General features: G+C 50.0%; 1 protein-coding gene across 2 annotated transcripts in view; it reads left to right on the forward strand.

Moving 5' to 3' along the window:
* The window catches only part of SLC25A33 (solute carrier family 25 member 33), a 62,468-nt gene that overhangs the window by 19,801 nt on the left and 28,979 nt on the right, over nucleotides 1-13,688 (forward strand). The gene's annotated exons all lie outside the window — the stretch shown is intronic.

A 13,688-nucleotide genomic window follows, 5' to 3' on the forward strand; every position in this document is an offset into this window, starting at 1 on the left:
ACCCAGCAGGTGATATCCACATGGACGCTCCACTGTCAGCTCGACAGTGGGTGGAGTGGCAACAGCTCTCTCATAAGGCTAAGAACTGACAAATTCATGCTAGTAACAGAAGTCAGCATCTATATTGCATCTTGCATACGGGAGAACATGAGTGCAGTGAGCCTGCAGGCTGCTCAGGCTGTAAGGGAGTTAAGGCGTGACAGAAGATACAATCTCAGCAGCTCCTTGCAATTAATTCCATTTTATGCCACATAGATTCAATCCACTTTCAAGCAAGGTTTGAGTGCCTTTGTCCTGAGCTGACAATGCTAACTAAAGGAGACAGTCTAGTCTAGTTAAGGAGACAAAAGAATGGATTTGTTCTAGAGGATTTGTTTTAGAATCTGGCCCCTTTCTCTGCCCTTGATCCCACAGCAGTTTGTAACCAACTTTAAATAGGTGAGATTTTAGCTCTGGACAAGGTGAGAGTCTTTTTGTTCCCTCTGAAGATCTCCATTTACTTTGCAAACCTGAATATGTTCCCAGAACAGTCCTTTGGCTGGAAGAAAGGTTTGGACCCCTATTTTACAGAGGTGGATGATGATATAGTCCGATAACTAACAGAACTTAGATCTCCTGGTCCCAGGCCTCAGCCGTGAGCCCATATTTCTTCATTAAGAAAGGCAGAGGGAAGAGTCACAGTGCTGACAAACCAGCGCTAACATATTTCTGAAAAGGGAGAAAGCACAGTCTAGAGGCTTACGCATAGACGGGGAGCAGGTCACAGTCGCTCTTAGCCTGCTTCCCCATCTGTGAATTACTGCTAAGATTGATTCAGTGGAGGGTTAATATCTATGAACCTCTTAGCTCTTGGGCTGAAATGGTGTGGAAGTGCAGTGCATTATTATTTGTCCAGGAGTCTGAGCTTTCAAGTTCTCTGGCTTCCGTTGGAAACTGCACCCTTAGAGCAGTCTCACAAGATGATTTTGATTCCAGCTTGGCTTTGATGCAGGAATCTGCTAGGGTTTTTAACCCCTTATACACCTCACTGGACAGCCGCTCTCTGCCATAATATAGCATGGCTCTGTCACGTCTGGTGGCTGTTCATGTCCCAAGCCTCTAGGAACATGGGGATCTTGTGAAATAGGGTGGCTGAGAGAGCCAGACAAAGGGACAGGATCAGTCAGTGCTAACAGGGTGAAGGAAGTCTCCACGTCAAGTCCTTCTCAGGTTCAGCCCTTCAGAGGAAGGAGTGTCACATCAAGAACTGGACATGACTGCTCTTCCCTGTCCTTTCTTCATCTTGCTACAAAGGGTTTTAAGTTACTGCTTTTAGGTGGGAGGAACCGGTTTTGCAGGTGATGTTGAGGGAGCAGAAGGGGAAGAGTGAGGTTTGACTCATGTGGCAATAAATATCTATCTGTGTCCTTTATGGGTCTGGCATGTCATGAGACACCTCAACCTTCCATCCCAGAAAGACACTTTTGCTGACATAATTGGCTTTAATAATAGCTTGCACAAACAGAGCGCTTTCCCCTGAGAATCCCATGCACTGGGTAAACATTTGTTGAGTCCTACAGTCCTCTGCCCTGCACACAGAGATGTCACTGACACCTTTAGGTGGAGATGGATTATCCAAGCGCAAGGTATATTGTCCAAATGTCAGAGAAAGGCCAGAGAACTGAATCCTTCAGTGCTTTCACTAGGAAAATGTCCCTTCTCCCTAGCTGGCTCTTAAGGAGGCTGTTTTCCTGTTCCATGGGATTAGCCTTAGTCTCTCTTTAGATGTGAACATAGGCCTCTGATCCTCTACTACACAGCACCTAGAAAAGGAAGGGAGCAAACACCTCCCACTGAGAGCTGTAGCTTTTTATGTAGGCTTTGCAAAGGGTCCTAAGCAAGGGAGCCTCTCCAGTGGTGCACAAAGGGAGGAGTGTCAGCATAAGAAGTTTCTCCCATGCTGCAAGGACATGCCATTTCCCCATGCTGAGCCCCATTTCATGCTGGCGTGGCCCCAAGGAACGCTGCTGCCCAGGGCTCTTGTCTGCTGCCATTTCTGGAATGTGAAAGGGATGTCAGCAGAGACTGGTTTCTGCAGCATCTGGTCTTAGGAGAGGGGTAGATGACACACTCTGGAGATGCTTGCACATCTTGGAAGCTTTCCGTTGGGAGGCCTGATTACCTGTAATCAGTGTTACGATTTGTCAGTATGACCTCTCCCCTCGTCTGATCAACAAGAAATGGTGTGGGCACTTGAACAGGATTTCAACAGGAAAAGAAGTGGGCAGTGCACTGAGCCACTGCACATTTCAGTAGACCAAAGCCCTCATCTAACAGCCATAAATGCAGCTGTGAGGGGGAAGTCTCAGCACGAGGGTGCTGAATCATTTCATCCCAGAACAAGCCTTTGAGAGGTCACACAGTTCATTCTCCTGCACCAGGGGCGAACCACTGCATCAGCATCCTTCCTGGCAGCTTGCTCACTGCACTCCCCCAGCTGCAAAGCACCACAGACTCTCCATGCTGTTGAAAAAAAAAAGACTTGCGCTCTCCTCAGGATACGACTGGGGCAAACATCTCCGGGGTGCCCCACGCTGCACCTCATCTGTGTGCCATGTAGGCAGACAGAGCTCCCAACAGCAGAACAGAGCAGAGCTGCCAGTCAGTTCCTGAGAAATCCCTGCCAACCTGCTTGAATGCAGGTAACCTTTTACAAGCCTTGGGAAGGCAGGGCAAGCATGCACCCATCCTGGGGAGCACGGCCACTCCTTTTCTCTCCTGCCTTTTGCTTCCAGCTGGGCTCTTGCATGGATCTGAAGGAAACCATCCCCAAGTGGCTCAGGCTGCTCTGACTAAGCAAGCCCACGAAGGCAAAGCTGAATGGGAAAAGGCCAAACACAGAAAAAAGTAAGAAGGGTCAGTGGTGACTTAACTGAAATACAAATGGCCAGCTGCAAGAGGCACAGTGAGCTAGGCACGCTGAAAGGGCAAGTTTGGGCCGAGCAGGGCCAGGACCCACACCTCTGAGCAGAGCCCCCATCCCGCCCCGGGGAAGGGGGGCCGATGCCGCCTCCCCCGTGGCCTCGGCCCGCTAATGGAGGGGGGCATCGCCCTCTAGTGCACACAGGGAGGCAGCACCGGCCCCCGAACTGTACCAGCTGCTCCGGGCACCCTCTTCCCTTTTGGTCCCCTGTAGCTGGATGTGTTGGGATGATGCCGACTATAAATCGGCGCTCAGACCTTGCACGCGCCACGGTGAGTGTCTCCCACCTCAGATGCAGTCTCGCCTTCTGCAATGCTTATGAGGACATATCCAGGCAACCCGAACAAATTGCACCTTGCCATGCCAGAGCGTTCTCAGTGCTGCTGCTGCTGCTGCCTGACTCACAGAGTGGTGATGGAGTTGCTTTAGGCATGAGGAGTGGTCATCTGGCCCTCGTCAAAAGGAAATAAGGGCAGATGCTGTCCCTACCACGCACATGGAAACTGTGCAGTTTCAATTACTTTTGGCCCCACCGTTGAGTTTTCTGACAACTCGGGCTCATTTTGTGTTGTTGAGCTGCAAGCGTTCCAGAGATCTTGACTCAATGCTTCTCTTGCTTTCAAGGGGGAAGAAAAGACCAAGACATGCATAAGGAATCCCCTCTTGAATGGAAAATTGCAGCAGATATTGGTACTTTGCTCCCCGCATTGTGCTAGTGCCCAGGCAGCTTGCGTGACCGCTCTTTTGTTAACCTTAAAAGGCAAAGACAAAAACGAACCAAACTGGGTTGCAGTTGTACTGGGAAAAAACACTCAGCTCTTCAGTGCATCTGAAAACCGCTTGCATTCGTGGTGCTAAGCATTCCCTCATAGTAAGGCTTCCAGCTGGGGGACGGTAAAAAGGAATTGGACAACAGTTCAAAACAGATATATTTTGGAACCCCACCATCATCTCACAGCATTTAAAACTGCTGAAGAGTTCCCAAGGATTGCTTTGCCAATGCCTGACTGGGAGTGAGCATCCAAGCAGTGACTACATCTGGTGGGGGGAGATTTCCATCCATTCAGTACAAAAGGCCTCACCTTGGATTCCTGTGTACTTAGACTCCAGAATAGCTAATGGGAGCTGTTAATGCCAGAAGGTGTAAGATCTGGCCCACGTCAGGCATGGTCTGTTACAGAGGTGCTACCATACTTAAAGATGCAGGTCTCAGTGTGGCTAGGTGGCAACTCGACAGCCAACAGCCCAGGAATCGGGTCGATCAGCTGGCGGATGTGATAGGGCTAACCTCACAGCGAGTCTGCAGGGTGCCAAAGAGGGATGTTCTGGGTCACTTAGAGACTGACCCCTCACTCATTGACGTGGGGTGGGGGGGAAGCAGAAGCCGGAGAAAAAGGAAAAAGAGGAAGTTCTTTGGGATGTGGAGAGTGCACAGCCAACATATAACTGAACTGGAACCGCGTAGGCAGGCAGGAAGCAGGTCTGTCTGCAGACACCAGCAAAAGAGCTGGCACAGGGATTAAAAAAAAAAAAGATCCCTCTGCAGATTTACGGGCGCAGGGGAACTGAAACTGCTAAAATGGCCATGATTTCCCTGTTTGTCCTGACTCCTGACCCCCATCCCAGCAATGACCAGCAGCACCAAAAGCACATCCCGCAGAGCCTCCTGCCTGCCGTTGGTTGTAACCCGACTGGCTGTATGTTTCCCTGTGCGCTAGCCAGAAATGCAGGTGTGTCCCTACCACTACAAGCCCCATTCTGCCTCTTTGGCAGGTCCCCCATTTTGGCCAACGTGCTGATGGGCTCATTTTATTTCTTGATACCACGTTGAGCGTGTGACGTTGCAAGAGCTATGTTTTGACTCGGGAGCTGAGCACATTTGATAGGAAGGCTGTAGCAGGGACGCCAGACTTGATACCATCCACTTTACGCAGATGTGGCTCCTGGTGACTTCAGTGAGTGAGTTGCCTGCGTTAGCACCTCAGGATTGCTGAGCGCCTGTCACGGCCTTCGTTCCAGCTCCTTGACCCCTTGTACGGCCTGAAAGGTCATATGTGTTGTGTTCATGTACCTCAGTTCAGGCTGTGGCTCAGGAGGACAGCGTACGTACTGCAGGGTTATATATGCGGCTATACGGACTCCTAGCACGTGCCAGAGGACGTGTGCTTTCCAGCGAATGCCATGGGGCCTGCCTTTGCAGGTAGCGCAGAGGTACCAGCGCGAGCTGGACCACTCGCCTAATGGATTTGCAAGTGTTTGGAGAACCTGAAGGGTGTGAGGGGTGTGCGCACACTGCGTTAGGCCTTGTGCGCTGAATGAGGTGCCTGCCCAGGAATCTGACGGGGGATGTTTCTCCTCCAAGCTCTCCGATATTCTGGGATGTCCTGGGGAGGCTGCAGAGCTCATTTCCTCAGCGCCTGGCACTGAGTCTGCTTCTCGGCTCTCCAGCAGCCATGCGAAGCTGCAGGGAGGCCAGGAGGTGAGCCATGTTTGAGCTGTTGCCTGGACAACAGCTAAACATTGACTTCAAATAATAATTGTAAAATAACTTAGCGTCGGGGCGATGAGGCAGGGAGAGGGGGCTGCCACTGCCCATTGTCCCAGGGAGCCCCATAAAATCCTCAGTGAAAAGCTACTTGTGCAAGCCAAATTGGCTGAAGCTCAACCTGCGCTCAGAGCTCTTGACACACTACACCAAGGCAGAGGCACCACAGCGCCCTGGTGCTTTCAGGCCTCCTGTATCGTCACATCGGCCACCTGCTACTACCTGCCACCACTTTGTGCTGTCTGTGGCTCTCACCAAACTGCGGATGGCCCCATGAAGCGCGTCCAAGGGGAAAGCTTTACACGCAGGCTGTTTCCCCAGCATCCTGGAGGCAGCACAGCCTCCTGCTTCCACTCTCTGAGCAGCAGTCTGGGTCACTTGCACCCAAGAGCTTTGCTAGGCCTAAGTCAATGACAAGTTACTTTTGGGGTTCCTCCTTGATTAGTAGCAAAAGGAATGGAAAGCACTAGGGTAGGCTGCAACTCTGCTGTGCTGATGCAGTATAAGAGGGAACGTGACTGTGGTTTGATATATGGGTATGTGTGCTAGCAACTGGGGGCAGAATATGATCTTGTCCTGCATTAAAGTAGGCTGGGTAATACAAGTACGGCTCAGCCATGACTCGTGTCTCACTTGTCTGTGACACAGGTTTGGCTAGAAAGGAAAGCGGAAGGCTCTGCCTGCATTTTTTGACACCAGGGGAAGGGGAGGGAGGAAGTCAGCCTGCGGAGAAACTAGCAGCCTTTCTTCCTTACCTCCTGGGCCGGTGCTCCTGGATCAGAGGGACTGAGAGTTTTTGCAGCTCTGCTCTCTCTGGCCCTCCCTGGCCATGCGGTAACCTGGGGTCAACTCTTGCCCAGTTGATCAGACGCAAGGAGGTATCAGCTGCTGCTGGGATCATTGCTGCAACTTGCCCTGCCTGTCTGGACTGCGGGCATTACCCACAGACCAAACAGCAAAACTGAGGCAGAGACCATCCTGTTTACCTTGCTCGTACAGCACCCAGCACGCCGAGGATGCAGGTCCAGGACTAGATCTCTAGGCACAATAGCAATATCAAGAACCAATAAGGTTTTGGCACGCTGTGCATAGCATCACATAAACCTGTTCCTAAGCACCCAGCAGTTCTGCATCACAGAATTGTTACAGCACGGGGCTTAGCATTTGTTTGCTTCTCTTAGCTTTACTGGAAGATGCCTGGACCAGGGTGGACTGTATAATAGAGAGTCATTAAAAATTACCAGCGCTGTTCTGTCTCGATGGTAAAGCTGGCCCTGATGTGGTGTGTGATGGGGACTCGCCTCCAGACAGATGGAGTTGCAGCATTAGGTAGTCATGGGAGGGATGGGATTGTATTTGACAAGCAGCATGAGGTCACTTGCTTTCAGTCCCCTTTGGGTGGGAATATGTCAGCAGGCTGCTGCTTGCCTTGAATGCAGTGATTAATTTATTTTTTTAAATCTGCATAGGCTGCTGCTCCTTCCCTGTTAACTCGTTCTCCTCCCTTGCCTTTCCTCATTTGTTTCAATCAAAGATGACAAAGAAATACGAACTATATCAAATGCTGTTTACCATGGGGTCACAGTTTGGCAATGGGCGTTTTTCTCACAGTAGCCAATGCGCCACCAGACCACGCACTGGCTCACCCTGCAGTCTGCCACTTGGGTGGCCACCACCCCAACTCCCCCATGCACCTCTTCCCATCTATAAAAGAGGAATAATTCTCCTTCCTTCCCCTGCCTTATCCCCTTAGACTGTCAACCCTGCGGGTTATGGGTTGCGAGCCCGGAGGATACCCGGCCCAATGGGAGTAAAACTGCATCCTGAGGGCCAGACAGAAAGTTTCACAGCTGTGGTGGCATCTACGGCCTGTCCAGGATTTCTCTTACTGTGTGGCTTGGCCAGAGCGTGGGCTGAAGGGACCACGTCCGGAGGCGATACATACACACGAATTGCAAGAGCAGCCCAGAGGAGTCCCCAGTTTGCCAGCAGATCCACGTGCAGAACCCATTTATGGCAAGGGCTGAAGTTAGCAAACGCCTAAGAGGTTTTGAGGGAAAGCACCAGCAGGTTGTTACTCGCTAGGCCAGCAAAAGCTGGGTGTCAGGATGGCAACTCGCAGAGCGTAGTGGATGGGTGGTTTGGTTAGAATACTAGTGCCAAAGCCTGAATGAGGGCCAGCGGGGCTGGGAGAAGTGGAAAATGCAAAAACCATTGTACAGTAAGCTGTTAAAAGTACATTCCCCTCCACCCGCACCCACCCTTGGTTTGAACTGTGTTTGTCTGAGTGGCTCACACACAGAATCACCACCAGGTTAGCTCTGTGCCAGACTGCCATGGTAACAAAACCCAACTCTCCTCCCAGGAGGGCCGGGACTAGAGTCTGACACGGTCCAAGGCTGACGGCATACCTCACTAGCTGGTTGGAGAAAATAGGTATCAGCTGGTGTGAGTCCCCACCCAGTCAGGCAGAGGACACTGGGAATAAACCTACTCCACAGCTTTGCCTCTGAACAAGATGTTCTTGGCATCTGACTGGAGCTTGCCCTACCAGATCTCATTAAAAAACCAACAAATCCATTTTTTTATAAGGCAGGCAGGCGTTTTCACTCCTTCTCTGGTTGGACAGCACCTGGAATTGCACTGGGTTGCGGTTTCTGGTGACGAGTGCTTGGGAGTGCAGGTGAGAGGAGAGGAATGAAACTGAGCTTAGCTTGAAAGTTAGTTGCCGTCTGTGATTTCTCTTGTTAGCTAGGAAAGCCTCCATGCTAGCAATGACAGCATTTCAGCTCTGAGAGCTTCAGAGCGCGCTGGGCCTCTAACCCTATGGAGAACGTGGCTCTCGCGGTTTCTTGAACTGCAGTTTCTCTCTAGTGGCAAGACTCACAGACGTAAATGCTGGAATTGAATCATTAGCATCTTTGTTTATCCAGCTTTACCGAAAGTTATTAGTAGCATTTATGAAGCACTTTGGATGCTCAGGTTCTGGTCAGGCACTAGAGACTCGCTGCTCAGAAAAGCTCCTTGAATGAGCTGGTGTGTTCCAGGACGGGGATAAGTTCTCTGTTGGTCTTTTCAGACAGCCTTAGCGGCTGCCGTATCACCCGGGGGGGATTAATGTCTGTAAAGAGCTGTGAGATCTTTGGGTGCGAGGAGGGGTAAGCGGAAGACCCTGGCCGAACCCCTCTGGTTCCTGTAGGCAGCTGCCTGCAGCGACCTTCCATGGCATCACTCAAGCGACAGATCTGTCGGCCTGGGGGCCTTGCTGGTGGCCCAGCACGCCGGTTACCTGTGGGTTTACCCTGGTGGCTGAGAAGTCCAGCAGTTCTGCCCAGGTGAATGCCTTTCCTGCACTGGGCAAAGACAGCTGAGGACGCTGACAGAGGGGCAGGGATCCCGAAGCGGGAGGAAGCAGGGACATGCCAATGGCAGAGAGATGCTGGATTCCTCCGTATTTTCCTTGCTCAGCAGAGGGGAATGCCTTGCCGTAGGCACAGAGGCAAGGTGCGAGTGGGAAGTGTGTAGCAAAGGGGGAGCCTCTCCCACCAAGAATATGCGCTTTGTACCCTACACTTCTGTTTTTCAGCCAGCCAGTAAAATCAAAAACATGTGAGGGGTGGAGCAGGAGGACAGGGATTTATGGGTTGTTTTATAGGAGATGATATAAAATGCTTTTATTTCAAGTTCTCTATTGTGTTCATTTCCTCTCTCTTTCCCTCTCTCTTTTCTTAACCACATGCAGGAGAGAGGCAGAGCAGGCTAGAGCCAGGCCCTCTGCAGCCAACGCACAAATCTACCTACACCACCCCTGTGGCCAACGGCTAGCCCACCCCTCCAGTGCTCTGCCATTTATCCTGGCTTACGGGAAATGGGACATGGGGCCAGGCAGCGTCTCTGTGCTGAGGGCACTTCAGTCTGTGCTGGCTCATCAGCTTGCCCAACAGCTCTGCAGAAACGTGGAGTTGCGATAACGACGCGCACCATTTTCTTTATAAATCACCATCTTTCTGCAAAAGCATGCAGGTTGGGACAAGAGCGAGAAGTTGCACAGCATTCATAAAACCATTTTTCTTTAACTAAAACCAACCCAGCCACACAACAAAATTACAAAGGGACAGGAAGAGAAAGGAATAGTAAAATGGCCATGGTTGCTATGGTTGGCCATACACACGTACCCGCGCACACACACACACACACACTCTAGAAAAGATAAAAAAGCTCCTTTAAAGTAGAAAAAGAGTCAACAGGCCACATTTCAGGAGGAAGCAAATTCCAGGCTGGTTGCCCCAGCTCTGAAGTCTTGCAGGCACCACACGGAGCAGTGCAACCTCTGGCAGACAGCGAGCACAGTCCCATCACGCAGAGAGTCCAGCGACTGTGGGCATCACTACGGCTGGCTGTCAATGAAATAAATACAACTCATACAGGATCCACAGATTGCCACAGGTTGCCTATGTAAATATCACTAAGTGGACTCAATATGACTGAGGAAGCTCACGACAGCAATGCCACTGATGCAGCCCTTCAGCATCAGGGGCTCCTTGACCTATAAATCTTTCCTGGATTTGGTCCCAGGAGAAAGCATGATACGTTTCAGGGAACTGTTGCTCCGTCTAGAGTTCTCAGTGACAACACCGTCAAATTTACTAGCGGCAGGGCTGATAAAGCTGAGACAACAGTACACCCAGTCCTTGTGGGGTTTACTGCTGTATAGCGCGATCAGTGTTGACTCATTGCTCTTGTATCCAGATTGCAACATTACAAAGCACATTTGAATGAAAGTCCTCATCCAGTGATTAAAAAGCAAGCCCAGGAAAACATGTACAAATAGTAGCTATTATTGCTCTTGTTTCTATAAAACTTAATCCTGATCTTGGCCTATTAGACCAAGTCTTTTTAAAGCCATGTTGGACAAAAAGGTTTAGTGAGATAAATCTGGAGGTCAGCCAGAGCTTTGATATTGTAGCTAGAGCCTCATTAATTTCAGGGGGTCTGTGCACAGGCTTGGTGGCAGAATCAGGATGTCAAGGAGGAGGTAAAGGAAGCAGTCCTGGAGTAACTCAAGGAAGCATTTATGGTAAGGCACGGAAAATGCCTCTTTGCAACCTTGTTGCTTAATTCTGGAGTGAGGACAGCAAAAATCAGGAGACAGGAAAGGTTGAAAAGGATCATTTAAAGCTAAGCTAATGATAATAAAAAAGCACATGTGGAAGGTAATAAATCTGATGGGATGGGCAGCCATTTTGCTAAGCACTTTCTGCTGATGTTAGCTAATAAAAACAGCAGACTGTTTGGCAACTGAGGTCATCTCCTCTGTGCATTCCACCCTTACTTAAATTAATTTTTCTCCTCCTTAAAAAAACTCTCTATTTTTAAGGGAAAGATTCAATCAAGTGATGATGTGCAAAGCCAAGGAGGTGAGAGGTATTGTTGAGATGAAGCATATTTCATTTCATTCTTGTAGGTATTTCATTAGCTAAACTGCAGGGGAGCACAAACACAGGGGAAAAAAGGGTATTCAGATCACTGTCACATCGGAAAATTATCTCCAGCTTGTTTCTGCTCGAATTCCAAGTGGAGGATGGTGAGAGCATGCAGGCTGTCCATCACCATGACATTATGGTTTATACTGGAAGCAATTCCAATTGTTCTGCATAACGCGTATGCTGTTGTTCACTTGCATTATAGCATTATCTCAAGACCCCGACGAGGATCAATGCCCCCTCTTGCTAAACTCTGGATAGACCCAGCCTCTCCCCCAAAGAGGTTACACTCAGAGTAACAAAATGCAGGGAACTGTCCCATGTATCCAGAAAGTCAGTGGGAGATGAGGAGTAGCACACAAGATTTCTGAGCCCCCAAGTCATTATACAGGCACACAGCCCCCTGTCTAATGCCAATGCTCTTCTAACCCAAAGTACTGTGAATAGTACTATTGAGCTGGTCATGTGAAATTACTACTGGTAGCGTTACTCAGGGCATTATCTGTATATGCATTGCAGCGTTCTCACACTACCCTGCCTTTCAAGGACTGGGATGAGGACATCCTGAAGGCATGGTGTGATTGCCAGAGCCTCTGAACTCCTCAGCGAAAGGGAAGCTTGGCTAAAGAGATGCTGATAACAGAAGGATGTCAGCATGGCACAGACAAAACTGGTGCTGGGAGAAGCTGCCCTTTTTCCACAAAGTAAGCCTTTGCAATTTCAGTTCAAAGGTGCCCGGGTCCACGGCTTGGTTTGCGCTCCTTGTGGAAAAAGGTGTGAAGTGTGAAGGTTGGATGTGGGAATTCTGTCCAGCTTTGGGGATATTATTATGCGATGATTCTGTTTATGGCCATTTTTCCCCTCCTTCACCCAAAGACAAGATCCTTAGTTGGTGTGTAAGTCGGTCAAACTCCACCGTTGGTATGCACCACCTAAGGGTCTGACCCTGATACTTCAGACCACTTCTCTAGTACTCAGGATAGACTCCTTCACTCTGCTCAGTTGCTCTTCTATAGCAGCCTTTGCCTGCTAAGTCAGACACTTAGCTGAAATGTATTTAATTATAGAGCGCTGGGCCTGGATAATGGTTGTTTTGTATCTGGGATGGATAAAGGGGAGAAAATCCAAAGAGAAGGAAAGAAGGTGAAAAAAAGATGGAGCAGAAAAGATGGAGCAGAAAGGAGGGCAGAGGGTTTATTTGTACACGTGCACCGGAAAATGGTGGAAAGCCCTGGCTGTGGCTGCAGGGAGGCAGGAGAATCTGCCTCCAGCAAATTCCACAGAGGAGGTGAATTATGGCCTCCGAATTTAGTCCTCAGCCCCACCAAAGTTCAAGGGCATTTGATTTTGGTACAGGTCCACTGCTTGCAGATGTAGCTTCACTGAAGCCCCTTCAGGCTTCAGAGCTTGAGATGGGAAAGGGCTAGCACACTGGAACCCTAATGGCTTAACCTGAGTCCAGTTCCAACAATTTAATTTGGGTAGGGAGGGAAGGATAAAGACGTTGCATGGAAGATGCAGAGTATGGTTAGCGACTCTCACGCTTTGTTGTGCTGGGACTGGAACGCTCCTCTCAGACTGGCATGTTGCCCTGGGAGGGTGGGAAGCACCGAACTGGAGCCCTGTACCTTTTAAGTCCCCCTCCCAGCCCACTCCCCATTCATGAGATGTTTGATCACTGAGCTCACTCCTGAATGGATTCCAGGTAGCTCCTCAGTGCTTCAGCTGCTCGTCCTGGAGCCCTGGATCACAGACTCTCCTCCCATATGCTTCCTATTAATCCTAGCCTTGCTTGCAGAGAGGCTGGTTATGGAGATGGAGGGAAGGGGGTTCGAGGAGAGGGATGCTGCTCCTCTTTTCCATTGCTCCCCTTCTCATTCTCCAGTAAATTAGGATTCGTTCCGCCCGGGGCAGACCGTACGTGCACCAGACCTCCTGGAGCAGAGGAACTCTGCGCTCCCACTGCACTCCGTGCTGGCTCTCGGGGGAAAGGCTGTCGTGAGCTCCTGGTATTCCTCACAGACCCCTCAGGAGCTTTTTTTATCCTGTAGGTGGAAGATTACTGAGGTGTCCCAGCATCATGCTACAGGTCATCCTTGCCCACAGCACAGATGTGACAAAAAATCACCACAATTTTCTTATGCTTATAGCTCAAGTGGAGCTGTTCTCCCCATAGTCAATAGCTGGCATATCTCTACCAGTCAGCCCCGAGCCAGGCTGCATATACACGGTCTTTTAACGCTCTCCGAATAACCCAGGACTCTCGGTCCCTCATTCACTCATTCAAACTGATGGCACCTCCCATTCCTCCAGAGGGGCAAAACAAAAGACTGCAAATTCTTGGCCTCGTGGGCATCCTTTACCGCAAGCTTCTGAATCCAGTTCCATGTTAGCGCAGACAAAATTTGTTTTCTTTTGTCAGTTGTAATTTGCCCCGTTTCTCATTCCTTTTAATTCCCTTCTTGCTCTTGTGCTGCCAGCCTGATGCTCCTGGTGTTGGGTCAGCCCTGCAGTGGTTGCATGACACAATATTTAAAACGGCAGTAGCTGCTAGGAGTCTTCTCTGTCCTCAAGGTCCCCTAAGTGGAACGGAGCCCATTCTAGCAATGACAAAATATTTAGTAAGAGTGGATGAGTCTTGCACAATCCAGGCCCTCCATCTCTAGTGCCTGCGCGCGGCTGACTGCGAGGCAGTGCA

Source organism: Struthio camelus, chromosome 21 (genome assembly GCF_040807025.1).
Source record: "Struthio camelus isolate bStrCam1 chromosome 21, bStrCam1.hap1, whole genome shotgun sequence".
Lineage (NCBI taxonomy): Eukaryota > Metazoa > Chordata > Aves > Struthioniformes > Struthionidae > Struthio > Struthio camelus.